The sequence below is a fragment of the Leuciscus leuciscus genome (assembly GCF_965113295.1).
Source record: "Leuciscus leuciscus genome assembly, chromosome: 15".
NCBI lineage: Eukaryota > Metazoa > Chordata > Actinopteri > Cypriniformes > Leuciscidae > Leuciscus > Leuciscus leuciscus.
In genome coordinates, this window is record NC_138739.1 from 24022242 (window position 1) to 24040767 (window position 18526).

At 35.6% G+C, this 18526-nt stretch overlaps 1 long non-coding RNA gene across 3 annotated transcripts in view; it reads left to right on the forward strand.

Moving 5' to 3' along the window:
- The first annotated feature begins 104 nt into the window (after nucleotides 1–104).
- LOC309476792 overlaps nucleotides 105–18526 on the forward strand; it is a 32962-nt gene continuing 14540 nt past the window's right edge. For all 3 annotated transcript variants that reach the window (XR_014198363.1, XR_014198364.1, XR_014198365.1), the window contains exons 1-3: nucleotides 105–2734; nucleotides 3116–3148; nucleotides 17386–17530. This is a non-coding gene — a long non-coding RNA (uncharacterized lncRNA). The remainder of the gene's footprint in view (nucleotides 2735–3115; nucleotides 3149–17385; nucleotides 17531–18526) is intronic.

An 18526-nucleotide genomic window follows, 5' to 3' on the forward strand; every position in this document is an offset into this window, starting at 1 on the left:
ATCTTTTGACTGGTAGTGTGTGTGTATATATATATATACTGTGTATATATATATATATATATATATATATATATATATACACACACTACCAATGGGCCTTGTATATACACTATATATGGGCCTTGTAGACCAGCCTAACCCAGTTTGGAGACCAACTAAGACCAGCAAACCACCTTAGACTGGTTTAGGGGTTTTTTTTCCAGCAGGGTTGGCACTGTTTACTGTGAGTATTTGAGTTTTTTTCATAAACGGTTCATCAAGTAAACTGCTCTCACGTGGCACTTTACCAGCTTTAGTGGGTCTCTTTATCTACCTGTGTGGCCAGAATAACTGCGTGTAAGTCTCTGTGTTTTACAGACGCTGCATGTGACCATTAACAGTCAGTCTGGATCAAAGTGCACTTTTGATAGGTAGAGGATTTTCACTTTAATGTGGTTCATTGCGGCATTTTGGCCCTCTGTGCCAGCTTGTTTAATGTAATGTTTAATACTGTCTGGGTCAATGTAAGTGTGTGGGTCACCTCACCAATATCAAACATAATCCTGAAGATTTTTATTTTATTTTATTTTGGGAAACAAGACACTATGCACTGCAATTACATGGCACTCTATAATTAAAAAAAGTTTAAAAAAAATAGTTATTTGAAAATATTTGAATCATTACATCATGTTATATGTTTTTTCCCATATTCCCTTTTAGATTTGCAGGAATGTTTCGCAAGTGCAGAGAGACTCTCTCACAAACACACATTATAGGTCTTGAGGTGCAGCTTATTTCTTAAGCTCTTCCGGAAGAAAGTTTGTAGCTTATTTGTGCGAGGCTCCTGTCATACACTGGTGTGTGTGTGTGTGTGTGTGTGTGTGTGTGTGTGTGTGTGTACATGCAAAAGTGTGCATGTATGCAGTGTTCTTAATCACCTTGTCAAAAGCCCGCAGGCCTGCATGCTGTAACTCCATCATGGGGTCTTTATTACTTTAGTTTGTGTATACGTGTGTGTGTGTGTGTGTGTGTGTGTGTGTGTGCACATGGAATACCTAATCAAGTGATTAGTTTTATTATTATTTTTGTGCCGTGTTCCAGATTTACTGTAGTAAATGGACATTTCCTTTGGATTGCTTTTATTCAGCAGTTAAAAAATAACTTAACCCCGAAACCTTAACCTCTGTTCTTTATCGACCCAGGACGTCATTCACTACCTCCCCTTTATTCGCTTTTTTAAATTAGACATCAACCTTCTTAGAATTCCTCAATCTATTCATTATCAACAATATAACAAGAAAAATATATAAAAGAATGTCTGTTTACTAATTAAGGTTTTGTAAAATATGTATAGGGTCACTTGTGACCCGAGGTATGTAATAGTGTACTTTTTCTAATCGAATCTCTGATGACTCATAATAAGTGCGATTCACCTTTATTCCACAATTGGTGCCAATGTCTGATACACAATGATGACGTGAGGAGGTTTATCGCCAATATAATCCAGATGCTGAATGTACTGGTGAAATGAGCTCTGACGATGATGATGGTAAATTGAACCCTTCCAATGTCCAAAAGGTAACGAAATGTGCTTTGTTTTATTCTTTTGTAATTGTTATGAAAATATGAGGAGGGTTTTATACTATTGAGGCAGTTAGAGATCCATTCATCGATCCGGGTCGCTAAAGACCCGAATATGATTGTCGAAAACATTCATGCATTTTGGGTTTAAGAAATGTTTTAAATGTTACTTGTTACAATGTTTCTATTTTATCTATTTTTGCTACACTCGCAAGTTTCAAATGAGTCAAATAAAACTAACGTTAACCGTCGTATAACTCCTAGCAACACACAGGGTGTTTCAGAACAAATCATTAAAATGAACTTCATTGACTCATTTATAAAGATGATCTTTTTTGCTTCCTTTCTGAATGCATCTGTGTTTTTGAATCAATCGGTTTATTAATTCATAAAAACAGATGCTTATTTAGTTCCAGAATAAATATGTTTTTGAACGAATTGCTTCGGTTGAATCAATTATTCAGTGACCTTCTAGCAAAAAAACACCAGTGTTCGAACGAATCGAGTTAACGAGTCAATGAATCATTCAAGACAGTCACTTCACTTGTCACTATTTTTGTGCTGTGTTGCCATAACGAATTTGCAGTATGAATAAATGAGGCATTTATATATCGCTTTCATGTACTGTACACCTAAAGCGCTTTACAATTCAGGGGATCTCTCCTCAAGCACCACCAGTGTGCAGCATCCACTTGAATGGGAATTATTAGGAGGCCATGATTGGCAAGGGAAATGGATGGAATTTGGAATTAGAATTAGGGGTTACACCCTGTACTCTTTAGGAGAAGTGCCATGGGATTTTTAATGACCACAGAGAGTCAGAACCTCAGTTTAACGTCTCATCCGATCCGAAAGACTGTGCTTGTTACAGTATAGTGTCCCCATCACTCTACTGGGGCGTTAGGACCCACACACACCACAGGGTGAGCGCCCCCTGCTGGCCTTACTAACACCTCTTCCAACAGCTACCTAGTTTTCCCAGGAAGTCTCCCCTCCAGGTACTAACCAGACTCAACCCTGCTTAGCTTCAGTGGGCGACCAGTCTTGGGCTACAGGGTGATATGGCTGCTGGCAGAATGAAATAATTGGTTCCTTATAAAAATGCCGGTTGATGAATCATGCACTGTAAGACATTAAATAAGAACTCTCTCCATCAAATGACAGTGAAACTCAGGTAATTACACATCATTTATTATCCTGAAATCTGCCTAAATGTTTTTGACCCACAACACCCATAAAATCATGTTGATTAAACCAGTCAATACCGTCAATATGTGTCAATACCGCCTATTAATACCGTCAATATGTGGTATTAAGTGTGTTTTGTCCAATGACTGTCTTTATGGTGCCATATTGGATTTGAGAGCTACATGGAGAAATATAGCTTATGTTTCTGTATTTTAGTCACACAGTGAAGATTATAGTTGTATTGTATGAGTGCATATATGGTACATTTCTAGAGTTTTTGTGTCATCTTGGAGCTTCATAGCCTCAGTCCGGATTCACTTTCGTACAGTATGGATACCTTCACAAGTTTTCCTTTTGTGTTCCACAGGAGAAAGAAAGTCGAGTTTGGAGCGACATGAGGGTGAGTAAATGATGACAGAGTGTACATTTTTGGATGATTATCCTAATGTCGATCCAAGAAACCCAGAGCCGGATTAACGCAAAGGCAAACTAGGCACGTGCCTAGGGCCCGATTGGCGGGATGGGGCCCAGACAGAGAAAAAAAAAAAAAAAAAAAAAAAGACAAATGTCCTATCTACAATTTATTTCAATAATTATTAATTAACTAAAAATAGTGACGATGTTTATCTTAACCATAGACTGTTACATTACTGCAGTTAAACCAATTAATGTGTCCGTTACAAAGCGGGTGCCGGCTTCTGAAAGTATGTGTAACGAACGCATGCATAAGGTGCTGCGAGGCAAAAGCATAAGCATACAAAGAAGCACAGCTCGTGATGCAGGTGTGTGAGTTGTCGTCATCTATTTTGGAGTGATTGCAATGTATTCTAAATATAAACTTGTACTGTAGATCAGCGTCATTTCTGGAAAAATCATTCACCGCTTTATTACGAGTTTAAAAGAGCGCGAGCGTCATTAACGTGCCCAGACGCGACGCTTTGAATTTGCGCGTACAATGAATAACATCGCGTCGGGAGCTGACTAGTAAAAAAGCTACAAAATTAAAAGACAAGACGTCTGTATTCTAAGTTAAAAAGCCAACACACTACAACATTTTTAAATGTTTCAAATAAAGGATCTCATATCTATGGGTATATCTTCTAAATTCTGCTGATGATTAGATTATACCCTGACATTACGCCAATAATATCAGTTTATATATTTTTTTCTGCTCAGTAGCGATCGTGTCTTTCTCTTCCACTTGATTTGTGTATAGCATATTTAAGGTAGCAATGCAATATAAAAGCACTTATGCTCATCTACTGAAGTGGGATTCTGGAACTGTGAATAAATTGAATAAAACAGCAAAATAACAACAACAACAATAACATCTTCATTAAACAAAAAAGAGATTACCTTAGATAAAGTTTGATTAATATGTACATACAGTACCGGTAAAAGTCTGGACCCATTACTATTTTTAATGTTTTTGAAAGAAGTTTATTATTATGCTCTACAAGCCTGCATTTATTTGATCAAAAATACAGAAAAAAACAGGAATATTCAGCAAGGATGTGTTAAATATATAAAAAGTGATAGTGAAGACTTTTTTAAAACAACTTTTTAATAATCAAAAATCCTGAAAAAAAGTATCACAGGTTATAAAATAAATATTAAAGGAGAAGTTCACTTTTAAAATGAAAATTCTGTCATCATATACTCACCCTCATGTTGTTTCAAACCTGTATACATTTCTTTCTTCTGCTGAACACAAAGGAAGATATTTAGAAGAATGTCAGTAACCAGACAGTTTTTGGGTCCCATTGACTTCCATTGTAGGAAAAAATATACTACCTACTATGGAAGTCAATGGGACCCAAAAACTGTCTGGTTACTGACATTCTTCTAAATATCTTCCTTTGTGTTCAGCAGAAGAAAGAAATTCATACAGGTTTGAAACAACATGAGGGTGAGTATATGATGACAGAATTTTCATTTTAAAAGTGAACTTCTCCTTTAAGCACCATTTCTAACATTTGATAATAAATCAGAATATTATAAAGTTTTCTGAAGGATCACGTGACACTAAATTCAGCTTTGCATCACAGAAATATAAAGTATAGTAAAATAGAAAACCATTATTTTAAATTTTAATAATATTTCACTATATTATTTTTCTGTATTTTTGATCAAATAAATCCAGGCTTGATGAGCATAAGAGACTTCTTTCAAAAACATTAAAAATAGTAATGTGTCCAAACTTATGTACTGTGTAAGTAAAAATATACTGCTTTTAAAATTAAATGTTGTATAAATAAAAAGGTTAGGAATCATATTTGTTTCAAGTGTTTTTTTATTGGGGGTGGGGGGCCTCCAACATGAATTTTGCCTAGGGCCTCCTAATGTCTAGAACCGGCCCTGAAGAAACCCCATTTGAACTAGTTTGGACTTGTAATCGAGGCCAAATCCAGCGTTTCCTCAAAGGTTCGTGTGTCAGATTGAGCGTCTGACACCAGCTGCAGAGGACACACTGTGAAACTCAGGAGATGACACACACAGATCACCTCTAAAAATACCCCTCACTCAGGAAACGGCACAAACTTGCACGCCAGGGAGCGTTCGGCTATTTTCGCTGCCGTATTTGTTTATCGTTCATAGCCATATCCTTCAGCTGCGATCCTTTAAAATGCAGATTATAAATATTTAAATAGAAATGTCACTGTTTGTTGTAACGTAAAATTTGATTAGACCTGCTCTGCAACATCTGAGTGAGTTGTTTTGAGATTTTCAGATAAGTTGTTTACCTAGGCCTACTTTCGTTTAGCTCGCATGTTTGTTTTGAACAAACAAATTAGCGGGCGTGGTTGAAACGGTTGAGCGAAAACGTACAAAATTGGAACGTGTAGCAAATGAGTCATATGATTTACCCTCATAATAAACAACAAGGTTTTCCTCAAAGTGTGGCATTCCTGTTGTTTTGCAGCTAGCCTAGCGTTTCCTCAGAAAATAATATAAGCGTTTTAAATTGTAAACTTTTTTTCCTGCTCTCTCTTTGGTGTATTTTATTTTTAAATAATATGAAGAATTTTGGTAATTCTATATATATAAATATAGGCCTATACACATACATACACACACACACTAGAAAATTGCTAATTAAGATCAAAATTTGTTGCAAAGAAAAGCCAGAATCTGAGACATTAGTAAATAAACTAAACTTGCATGGTTAAACTAAACCGTTTTTGTGCACGTAAATAGTTCACTGCACATCTACTATCAATAACACAGAGGAAAGGAGAAATTATGGAGGGAAAATACAGATGGCGGCATGAAAGAATGATTGTGAAAGGCGGTAAATTTGTGAAAGAATGTAAGAGAGATAGAAATAGGGCTGTTATGATGTTCCCCTTTCAAAATGACAGTGGGGAAAATGAGTAGAAGACAGATTTGTTGCTGTTTAGCATTATACTAGCGTCAATCTTTCCACACTGATCTTTGTCTAAACCCGGACTGACTCTACAGTATATTCTTTTAGCCATTCACAGGATTCAATAATGCTGATAAACACACATCTATTTGTCTATAGGCCTATTTCTTTCTTTTTTTCTGTCTAAAGACTCTTATTTGGTCTAAAATAGGAACTAGGCACCATTCAAACCCATTTATTCATGTATACGGGGTGGAAGTCGTCTGAGCTGTACTGTAGAAGCCAATCACTAATGTTGAGACTACAGATGTCTTCAGTCATGTGACTCCTGGCACACATTCAGGTTCATCTAAATTTAAATGTCATGTGTTATGACATTGGCTTCAAAGATATTATAGATCATTGTGTATGTGTGTGTGTGTAAAAATTATATGATCAATAAGTTATGACAACATATGTTTTTAAATTGCTTTAACTAATCAAAATAAGTTCCACTTAGTTATACAAGATTAACTTACATTTTTAAGTCAGTTTAATGTATTTTAAGTTGAATGTACTTAATTTAAGGCAGCAACTTTTTTATACATTGAAAAAACTGTATAATTTTTAAAGAACTATGTGGGATTAGTTGTTGTGTCCCTCTCCCCCCCTCCCCTCCTCCCCTCCTCCCCTCCTCCCCCTCCCCTCCTCCCCCTCCCCTCCTCCCCTCCTCCCCCATACATATTTTTTTTGTGTATCTTTTATTCTATTTTATTTGGCTTTACATTGCTTATTTTACTACATCAATCTTCTCTCGTTGTAATATTTCATGTCTCCAATGCACCGGTCTGCATTGATTCAGGTGTGCACTGGTATTGTTCTGTATTTTACTCATAAATAAGTAAACTTCCACTCTATAAATAAGTAAAGGAAGTATTATATAAGAGTTTTAAGTGAAGGTAGTAATTCTTGAGGTGTGATCTTGCTGTCATGGTCTTCATCCGCTAATGTTCTGTGAGGCCTTGGGCCTTTGAAAGGACCCGGTGAAAATGATGTACTGTCTGCAATTAGCATGACTACCCAATTAAATGTGCAGCCATTCAGATGGTGTGTGTGTGTGTGTGTGTGTGTGTGTGTTCACGGGTGTAGTTGGCTCTGGAGGATATGAACACACAGGGAAGATTCTTTATGCCCACGGCCAATTTGTCACTTTAATTGCACTGCTGCCTTTGCAGTTGATTATCTGCCATTAGAAACACACGTACTCACTCACACACACACGCACACACACACAAATGTGTATATAAGCAAGTATTCACGTGAATGCACAAATGTAATGGTTAAAAGAAGCCACATGACTTCTGACAGACAGAGAATCTGCAGTGAAGTATCCTGCTAATAACTTCAGCAAATTAATACAAATTTCTGCACATTTTAGGAGCATATGTGCGTAATTAGCGACTCGCAAGCAAATTCAGATCATTAGTCGTTTTCTAAATTGATATATCATCATCGCCATCCGTGTCCATGTTGGATAAAACTTCCCCTGGACTCGAATAAATTGAGTTTTTCCAGCCAAGGCTATTATAGCCGCGGGGTTAAACAGGCCTGCGGTGATCTGCATTTACATGTAATTAGCGGCGCTGTTCAGAGTTCGGTAATGTCAGACATCATCAGCGTCTGTGCTTCTCTCTGCGGCCTTTTGGGGTTTGTGGCACTAGAACGAGTGGGATGGTGCCAGTTTGCCAGAGGTGTATTCTGAGTGTCAGCTGTCAGAATACGTAAATATGCTGAAAGTTTTGTCTAGAAATAAAGAAAGCAGTCTTTCGCAATTCGCAGTCAGTTTGCGAAACGTTTTGAACCGATTTACCGTTTTTTGTTGTTGTTGTTGTTGTTGTTGTTAAAAACCTAAACGGCAAGATAGTTGACGTTTTAAAACAATAAATAATGCAACATTTGTCACAATCTAAGCAGTAAGCCATGAACGTTTTTTGCGCTATGGTAATTTTACCTCAGGTAAGACCGCAAAGTGGAGCTTTTATAAAATAATGACAACAGTAATATGATAAAAAAAAGGTTAATATGTTCAATAAATAAAACATTTTGAATAATAATTATCAGAATAGACAATTCTACTTTTTTAAAATAAGCATTTTAATATAGTTGATTAGCATAACAGTTAGCTAGTTACGGTTTAGCATAGCAAGTTATCTGAAATAGCTAGCTTTTTTTCTGAAATTCACCAGAATATGAACGCAAAGTGGAGCTTTTATAAAATGATGACAACAGTAATATGATAAAAAGGTTAATATGTTCGATAAATAATACATTTTGAATAATAGTTATCAGAATAGACAATTCTACTTTTTTAATTATGCATTTTAGTTGATTAGCATAACAGTTAGCTAGTTACGGTTTAGCATAGCAAGTTATCTGAAATAGCTTGCTTTTTTTCTGAAATTCACCAGAATCTGAAAATCATTTTATAAAATTACATTTCTTATACATGGACAATTTGTGACTAATTTAGCTAGCAGGCTAGCATTGTACCGACAATAACAAACATTAAACTATACCTAGACGTTTACATTTTCTGAAGGAAAAACTTTTGTTTGTTTTTTTGCTCAAAACATGCCAGCATAATGTTTTTGGTTGTTGCCAAGGTGTTGAAACGGCTCTAGATACGGTTCAGTACCTCTTTCTATGAGATTTTTATGCCAGATGAAAATATTGATATATTTCACACAACTGTTAAACTTTGATGTATATTTGACATATTTAGCGCTAAACGAGATAAACAAATTTGTTTAAACCCATACATGAGCAATGGTACTAGTGATGTCAGTCTAATTTTCTCATTATACTTCATTGCTTACTCCGCCCATGTTAACAAACCTAACAAGAACAAATGTTATGTGACGAATACAGCTTGTGTTTAGTAGCTCTGATAGTATGAAATGCAAACGCACTACCTCGCCGCAGTCGCAGTGATGAGCAGAGATTGTGTGAATTGAAACGCTCTGAAAGCGCCACAGGAGATGTGAAAACACTTTACGTGTCATGATATGTCATTACCGACCACAGCTGATATAATGACGCCGTTTTCTAAACGTGCAATTTTCACGATTATTCCTTGTCAAACTAGCAAAGGAATACAGTGAGGAATGCGAAGAAAAGGCCTCTGTGTGTTTGCGAGTAAATGTAGAAGTGGCAATAGCCTCTGTGGGCATGCTGTGTGTAATCAAGCAAAAATAGACGCAGGCGGTAAGCGCACTGACACAACACACACACTCCTCACACCCGCACGCTGCTGTACAAGCGAGTTTGTCGCTAATCTGACTCCTGTTGTCAGACAAATCGTCCTTCGTTTTCCCTGGTGTCAGACATCTCAGACTGTCGTCTCATGGTTCTGTCCATCTGACCTGTTTTTTTCCTGTTTGGTAACACATTCCTGGCTTACAAAAATATGGTCTAAGAACGTTTTGCTAATGTTCATAAATACATTATTTCTGAATGTTAAAAACGTACAGTTTTTTAAATGTTTTAAAACGGGTTTTTTTTATCGGTTATGCGAACATAAAAGGGTTGGTTCACCCAAAAATGAAAATTCCCATAATTTACTCACCCTCAAGCCATCCTAGGTGAATATGACTTTCTTTTTTCAGCCAAACACAATGGGATTTATATATATATAAAAAAAATGTCCTGGCTCTTCCCAGCTTTATAATGGGAGTGAATGGGGTAGCCTACCATAGATTTTGAAACCCAAAAAAGTACATCCATCCATCATAAAAGTAATCCATACCATGGGGTTAATAAAGGCCTTCTGAAGCGAAGCGATGGGTTTTTGTAAAAAAAAAATCCACATTTATAACTTAATAATCTATAATCACTGGCTTCCGGTAACGGGTGTATGCGAGTCTTGTTCCGGCGGAAAAGTGACCTCTGACCCGATGTATGACGTATTGACGAACGTGTAAGCGCAAAGGATTGAGCAACACCAGTCACGAGTTAGAAGTCTAAAATGACCATTTTTAAAGAGAAATGTCGAAGGAGCTTGAGTTTGTTGACCAGCTCTTCTTGTTTGGCGTCTACTCTCAACTAAGCTTACTCTACTCCTACGTCATGCGTCGGGTCAGAGGTCACTCTCCAGACAAAATATTTTATTGGCTTAAAAACTCCCCATAATCAAAGCTAGCATTATTTCAAATAGCATGGTGTGCTATGCTAGCTGAGGAAATCCCATTGAGATGAATTGGAATGCTAACAGACAGCTTTCTTCAATGCTTAATAATAGCTTCCTCCTTAAGTTAGTAGTGTGTAGTGTTGCTAAATAAGGTGGATTAACTAGTTTAGTTTCCCAAGCAGTTTATGAGGTGCAGTTTCAGTTGTCTATGTACTGTATGCTGTAAACAGTAAAGCAGCTTGCTAGGTTTTGGAACAGAGCTAATGTGTTAGCACAACACAGAATCTCACACTTACCTGCACCCCACCGTGACAAACTCACTGCCATCGTGATATCGCACCTCAGCGGTGGCGGAAATGTGAATGTGTGTGTGTTGTGTTTGGAGATCATTTCTAGCGTATCTCACTTTTGGGTCCTGCTCTGAACCCACAGTACAGATGAAAAACATTCTCTGATTTGAATCAAACAACATGTTTTTAATGACCGGTGTCCCAAAGCACCATTTCACCATTTTGAATCTGCTGCCAAAACAGTCATTATGGCATTAATGGTGAATCAATAGAGCGCAGGCTGGATTCCAGAAATCTTGAATCGATTCCAAAGCGGACAGCCGTTCCTTGTGGACCTCAGAGAACTTTAGACCTGTAATATAAGAAACTTCATTATCTGAGAGTGAAATGCAGGTTACATTTCTCTCGGTACCGCTGACAACTTAATAAAAATAGGAATATAAAAAGTGGCATTGGTAATTGTATTCCCTAGCTGCATATTTAGTATACAGCTAGGGAATATAAAGATACAATGAATTCTGCAGTGAAAGAACTCTTATAAAAAGGTGTTGTGGCGGTATATAGTGCAGTGATATATCAGCTGGTAATACCATGGTCATTTTTAATACTTTTATGGCCTTATTCCTGAATAGTACTTTGTAATCCATGTACTATGGTATTTACATATACTCCAAGGTACTCTCAAGAATACCATGGTAAATGTCATATAACACTATGGTATTTTTTTGGGGGGGGGTTGGTAGTTTTAACAGATAATTATTAACAAAATGTGTTTATTTATTTTAATTATGTCTAAAAACTGTAAAATATTTTTCAAGAATTTATTTTTATTTCCAAATCAAAAGTACCACAGTCAATTAAGTCTATTATTATTATTATTATTAATATGAATTATTATTATTATTATTATTATTAATAGTAATAATTATTATTATTAACAAACTCTTGACAGATATAACAAGTTTTTGGACATCATTTTCAAATACATTTCTTCCATTCTCCTTTGTTTCTTTCCTTCCCATTATTATTATTTTTTTTTACTTAATAATATTTATTAAATATTACTTTTATTATTATTATTATTATTATTATTTATTTTAAAAATCTACAGAAAAATATGCCACAGTTTTTCTTTCTTTTTCCACAAAACATTATAGTGTTTTCACTTTTAATTTTTTTTCAGAAATAATTGAGAGTCTCAAGGTCGTGAATGTTGGATCTAATCATAACAGAGGTCGTTTACATAATAACATTTTTAAAGATACAGAAGCAAAAAAACAGACCGTTCAGATCTAAGAGTCAGAGAGTGGGTGGAAAATGGTCTTTTGAAACTAAATTATGACATTCTTTAGTGCCAGAAACCTTGACTAACGTTATAAGTAGACTTAAATGGTGTGGAATATGGCCCTTTAAATGCATCCGCATGACCCCTTAAGGTCTCAAGACATAAAAGGGGGGTTGTTAAAACTAAAGACGGCCATTGTGACCTCAAATGGAGATGGAACGAGAGAGAGGGACAGAAGCTTGCACCATGTTTGCACGGCACACAGAAAAGTGTGGTGCAATAATTAGTCCTGACAGTGATGGATGCGACAGCTCAAAGCTCATGGGGTTTTGTGCAAAGGCAAACACACATATAAGCGCATGTTGGACATGTTTGGTTTTTCTAGTCCTAAAAGAACACAGGCTGGCAGATTTGTAATCAAAATATATATGGTTGGGGGGTAATTTTCGCTTAAAAATGCGGTAGTGATGTTGAATATCGATTGTTTCATTCCCAAAGCTCTGTTACTGACGACATATATCAGACTTTAATGAAATCAGAGCATTTTTTCCTTGCAGTTTGCTTTGTTTTCTGAATAAATGCCATACGCTGCAGCAGATTAAATTAACACAGGGAAATTTACATTTCTCCAGGGTGTCTAGCATCCGTAAGTGTGAGTGCAAGAGAGGACCGCTCTGTGTTTCGGTGATAAGTTGTGCTTTCTATATGAAATAGCTGCCGGCTATCGAGTACTGCTTTATAAACGCTCTTTGAAATGCTATTCAGTTCTGAGGGTGACTAAATTCTGACCGTAATTCACCTCGTGCTATGGAAATTCGGTCACTGAGTCACATGAGCATGTAGGATTTTGTTGTGCAGTACTTGAAGATGCCTTATAAAAATCGAAATTGTAGGTTTACAGCCAAAAGAGAGATAATTTACCGTGTTTTACGCAGCTATCTTCGTAAACTTTAGCTAAACTGGTTTTATTATCATGCAACAAAGAAACTTTTACACTGTGAAAAATGATTTTTCAAAGTTGCAAATTAAACAGATTACTTGGATTACTTTTTACAATAAAAAAGTTACATAAGATTGGATTACTTTTTACAAGAACATACATTTACTTTCCAGTTCACTGTAAAAAAAAGTTAAGGTTATTTTTTTCCCCACTAAACCATTTTTTGTCTGTTTTACAGAAAACTAAGACTGTAAATTTGAATGCGCCATCTAGGAACATCAACGCTTTTTAAATAAGCATTGGTAAATTTTTGTAAATAATTTTGTTCAGATAGAATCAGTTAAAAAAAGATTCTAGCTATTAATTTGAGTCATTGCATCTTTTTTTGGTAGCAAAATATGAAGCTAAATGCTACCGTTGTTTTTCGACTATAGTTTTATTAGTTGTGTTTATCTGTTCAAGTTCTGCCAATTTACTGTTTTGATTATAAAAAAATATATTAATATCCGATATTTAATGTTAAAGATATTACTTCTTAAATAGCTTCAATATAATAAACTACTTTTTGATTTTAGCTTGTAGTGTAACTTACTTGGTAACACTTTACGGTTCCATTAGTTAATATTGGTTAATGCTTTAACTAACATAAACAATGAGCAATACATTTTATTTTGTTCATAGAAATACAACTGTTCATTGTAAGTTCATTTTAGCTCTTCCATTAAATAATATTAATAGAAAGAACTTTTGATTTTACAGTTTTTCTCGATTGCTTAAACACATTTCTTCAAACTATGCCTCGTATTCTCAAAACAGTAAACGCAAATCCATAACGTCTCATCCAATTCCCCAAACATATTTTCAGGTCAAAATGAAGCTCTACACTCAAAACCATTCACTCTTGCTGAAAAGACAAACTTTGCCCTCAGACATCACACACAAGCCCTCACAAACACACACACTACAACATAGTCTTACACACTGGTGCAATAAATTCAAAACAATACTACAAAAAACGGTAATACGTTAGTTATGTTGCTTGTGGTTCTCCACCTCAAAAACCTTTTCACATGATGAACATAACAAAAGATACAACAAATGTATACATTTATAAAAAAAATATTCCTTAATGTACTGTACTGTACAGTACAATACACCAAAACAACAACACAAAAATACTTAGCCCCAGCATCCCGTCTTTGGTCTCCTCAGTCCTCCTCCTCCACCTCTTCCTCTTCCTTCACCTCTTTCTCCACTCTCTACTACACTTCCTCCTCTTCCTCGCTGGTGTCCTCGACCTCTTCTATCATGTCTCTCTGGATCCATTGTTCCAAAACTATCTATTGAAGGTTCTAAATGGTGTGTGATAAATTTTGACTCTTAGTGTTTCCACTTGGGTAATTGTGTGCTAACTGAGCTGAAGCTGTGCTGACTTGAGTGAACAATATTGAATGCTAATGGTTTATACATGACAACATGGTGCGTGCAATGAGAAATTAATGGATTTGTGTGTAGAGTTTTGCAGTGACAGTTCAACGAATCTGACTCATGTGTCAAAACAGGGGAAGGGTGTTTAAAGTTTAGGGAAATGGATGTGTTTTAAAAAAAATGGTGTTATGGTTTTGAAATTTTAGTTCAAAAGCCTGGTTATAGTGTTTAAAGCAACACTATGTAGCTTTTCAACCTTCATAATATATTTCCAAGACCCTTGTGATGGTACATCGACTTACAGTAGGTTGAATGACACGTCTGCCATAGCCTGACGGGGTCTGTATCGCTTTTACTGGCACTACGTAACTTCGGGGTTCGGGTAGTAACCCGAGCACAAAAATAACTACAAAATTCGACAGCGTTTGTTTTCCGGCTTTTGTGCGTATGTTTTTGTCATGGCCAAAGCAGCAACGGACAAAAATAAGTCAGAAGTAAGCCTATGTCTAAACGCTGTGTACAAGTTTGGTAGGGGCTACATTCTTTCAAGTAAATAATACATGATTAGATGGACAAAATTCTCTTTTAGGCTAAGTAGCCTAATGACTGCAGGCTGATAGTCATGTTTGTTTATTTATTTTTCTGGTGAAAGTGTCTTGCCACAGGCTATAATGCAAATCGATTTTTCAACTTTGCAGATTCATCTATGGTAGCTTGATATTATAATATTGACGATATATGGCTACCACACAAACATTGAATTGAATTAGCATTCTGTAAAATAGTAGCCAATAGGCTACTATAATGACGCTGGCTTGTAAACGTGAGCTACGCGATCTTTTGGCGTTTGAAAAAAAATAAACCCCATGAAATTATATTCATATGACATGCTGAAATATATGCCACTGTACCTGGGATGAAGACATTTCACACGCAACGCAGGCAGTCTGCCCAAGACGTGAGAACTCCTTCTGCAGAGTTCGGGGGTATTGGCTTGTCAACAAATGCACGTGTATCCCCTGGTGTTACCATGACAGATTTTACGACCGCAGTAGAAGACAATACTGTTTCCCAACTGTAGGGGGACCCCGAGAGCAAAATTGACTTGGTGTTGCTTTAAGCAATCGAGAAAAACTGTAATAATGTATTAGTAAATGTTGAATTAAGTTTAATAAGTTTAGTTTAGAAATATTTTCATTGTTAATTTATGTTCTATGAAACCTTATTGTAAAGTGTAGCATCAAAAGCTACATTTTAAATATCATATTTTGTTTTATAGTAGCTGTAGTTACATTGATCTAACCATTATTTTACTATTGTTAACTATAAAAAGTTGTCATTTTATTGTGGCCAGCCTAAGGCACACCTGTGCAATAATCACGTTGTCTAATCAGCATCTTGATATGCCACACCTGTGAGGTGGATGGATTATCTCGGCAAAGGAGAAGTGCTCACTAACACAGATTTAGACAGATTTGTGAACAATATTTGAGAGAAATAGGCCTTTGTGTAGATAGAAAAAGTCTTAGATCTTGAGTTCAGCTTATGAAAAATGGGGGCAAAAACAAAAGTGTTGCGTTTATAATTTTGTTCAGTGTATGTTCAACTTAATTTTTTACAGTATATGGTAGATTTGAATAATTCTCATCTACAGTGATTCATCTACATTTCTGGTGTTAATACAGACATTTCCACTTTATATCCTGCATATTTTACCAACTCATGTTAAGAAACATGTTTCCTGTATACGCTAAATAAATTAGATTAGCATTCATCTACTTTGTAGGCTACCAAACAAAATTAAACTGCTTAAAGGCTTTTAAATCTAGGCTATATTGATTTTAAGTTGGTAAGGAATAGATATGCTCTAAGAAAGGAAGTTAAAATCTGTTTGAAAGCATTTATTGTCCGTTAAATAGCACTTATGACTGTAAGATTAAAGCATTGTGTCACGGTTTGCCTCAGGCAGGGCTTTGCTTTGGCGTGTTTGTTTGCGGAGATCTGAAACGGGATTAACTTCATTTAATCCTTCATTGAAACCTCCACCTCCCAAACCCTCAAATTAAGCAGCACAGAAACCGGAAAAGCTGGTTGCAGATCAGGCCACATCGTCAAACACTTAGTCATGCATGAGTGATTTCAACCTAGCATGTGTTTCGGTAGCGGGAAGAGATATCAACATTCAACACCAAAGAATGAATTTATTATTCCACATCCTTTTTTACGAGGTCATTTGGTTTCTATTGGATAGCCTATATAATGAATAATTTGATAGCCAGACGACATATGACAAGCCTGACTTCAATATTTGTGGAACATTTAAATTCAGAGATGTGTTAGCCATAAGATAATTTCCATTTGACTCCATTAATTCACGGACTGCCACACAAAACCCTGCTGTCCTAACGGCTGTTGTACATCAAAACATATCGCAGCGCTGAACAAGACTCCTACGTATTGTTAATGAAACTCATTTAAATGAGTCATTTATCAGGGCAGAAACACAGCTGTTCGCCTCTCCAAGCCCTGAAATCTTCATCAGAGATCTAAATTAAAAAAGCTCGTATTATTTCTCGACTGGACAGTTGGGGGTTGCTGAGATCTAAGACTAGCTTTTTTATTTTATTTTATTATTGGTGCAGAAAGGTATTTAATTGTGTAGCAGCAGAAATGCTAACATGTTTTCTGCCTTATTTTAAAATGACATTTCAAGATATTGGACATTCAAACAAATTTTTAGTTATTTATTTATTTTAAAACTGATCATTCTGGTCTTGGATGCTGATTGGTCAGTACAGCATCCCAGGCTTTTAAAAAAAGATATGAGGTGAAATACCTGCTCACTTTAACCTGTTAACCTCAGCTTGAGTGACACATAATTAATCTTCTGTGTAAAATATTGTTTTAATGAAAATTTTTGTTATCTAGCAATTGTATTATATAAACAATATAAATATAGTATGCTTTAAAAAAAAAAAGCTATATAAATAAAAAGAATATACTATATATATATATATATATATATATATATATATATATATGATGTTATGATGTTTAAGGCATACAGCAGAATATATGGTTAAGCACAAATTTCTATCTTATTATCGTTCTATTTAATAGTTCAATTCCAGTCACACACTTTGTCTTTGTTCTGTGTTTTAGCTCCTGTATTTCATGGATGACATCACCTGCGGGTGTGTTTCTCATCTGTGAGGATGGACCTGCGGGTTTGATCTCCCTGGATCAGCCACATACTGTTTGACATCATGTGACACCTGCTGAACCACTGACACACTGAAACAGACAGGTGTGTGTGTGTGTGTTTCTGTAACGTTCAGGGACGTGACCCATAAACCTGCCTATACCTGCTTATGTGTGTGTGTGCTGTTTCGTTTGTGTGTATGTTTTTAACCTTGAAGGTCAGGCTCAGGTGCTAGCGCGTTAATGATGTGTACATGCCCTGCAGATCAACTCTCACTTGTATTTGATCTTTTGATATTTGCAATGGTTTTTGGGTCAAAAAAATAACGGAATGTGTGCAAATAGATGTAAAGCCCGGCACGTTTGCAGACACAATAAAAGAAATAACATCAGACAGCAGACAAAACAAAACTAAAAACACTGGCTTTCAGGTCAGATTCCTCTTTAAAGTGTGTTTCAAACGATTCAACATAAACACTCTTTGTTCTTGGTTTCATTTGAGTACAGGCCGTATAATGGCTAACCAAATGCGACTGTTTTCTCTTACAAAAAAAGACATTGATGTTGCTTTGATTCCGTACTTTGGAACAGAATGATTACCATATTATACCCAAACAATACAGAACATGTTCTAAAAAATATAGTAGGCTACTATGATATAATCTACCATTACATTTTTGATATATTGAATTGTATTTTACATGATGAATGATGTGGTACATTGGTATCAGATAGTAATATTAGATCTAGACCACGGTTCTCTTAAGGTACATTTTCAAAAAAAATAACATTGAATAGTATAAACACAAGTATGTTACAAGTGATAAAATAGTGAATTGATGGTAAATTATGCTACTATAGTCCTAATCTAAAAAAAAAAACATGGTACGCTTCCAAAAATGATGGTAGCATGGTACTTTTTTGCAGCTTTTTGTTAGTAATATATATATATAGCTTTTTAAAGCAATAAAAAAACATACTATATATATACTATATACATTAATAATACATTCTACCATTTACACCATATTTATGTAACACTATTGTAAATATATAACTTTTATATATACTTTCATAAAAAGTATTGGGGGAAAAAACAAAA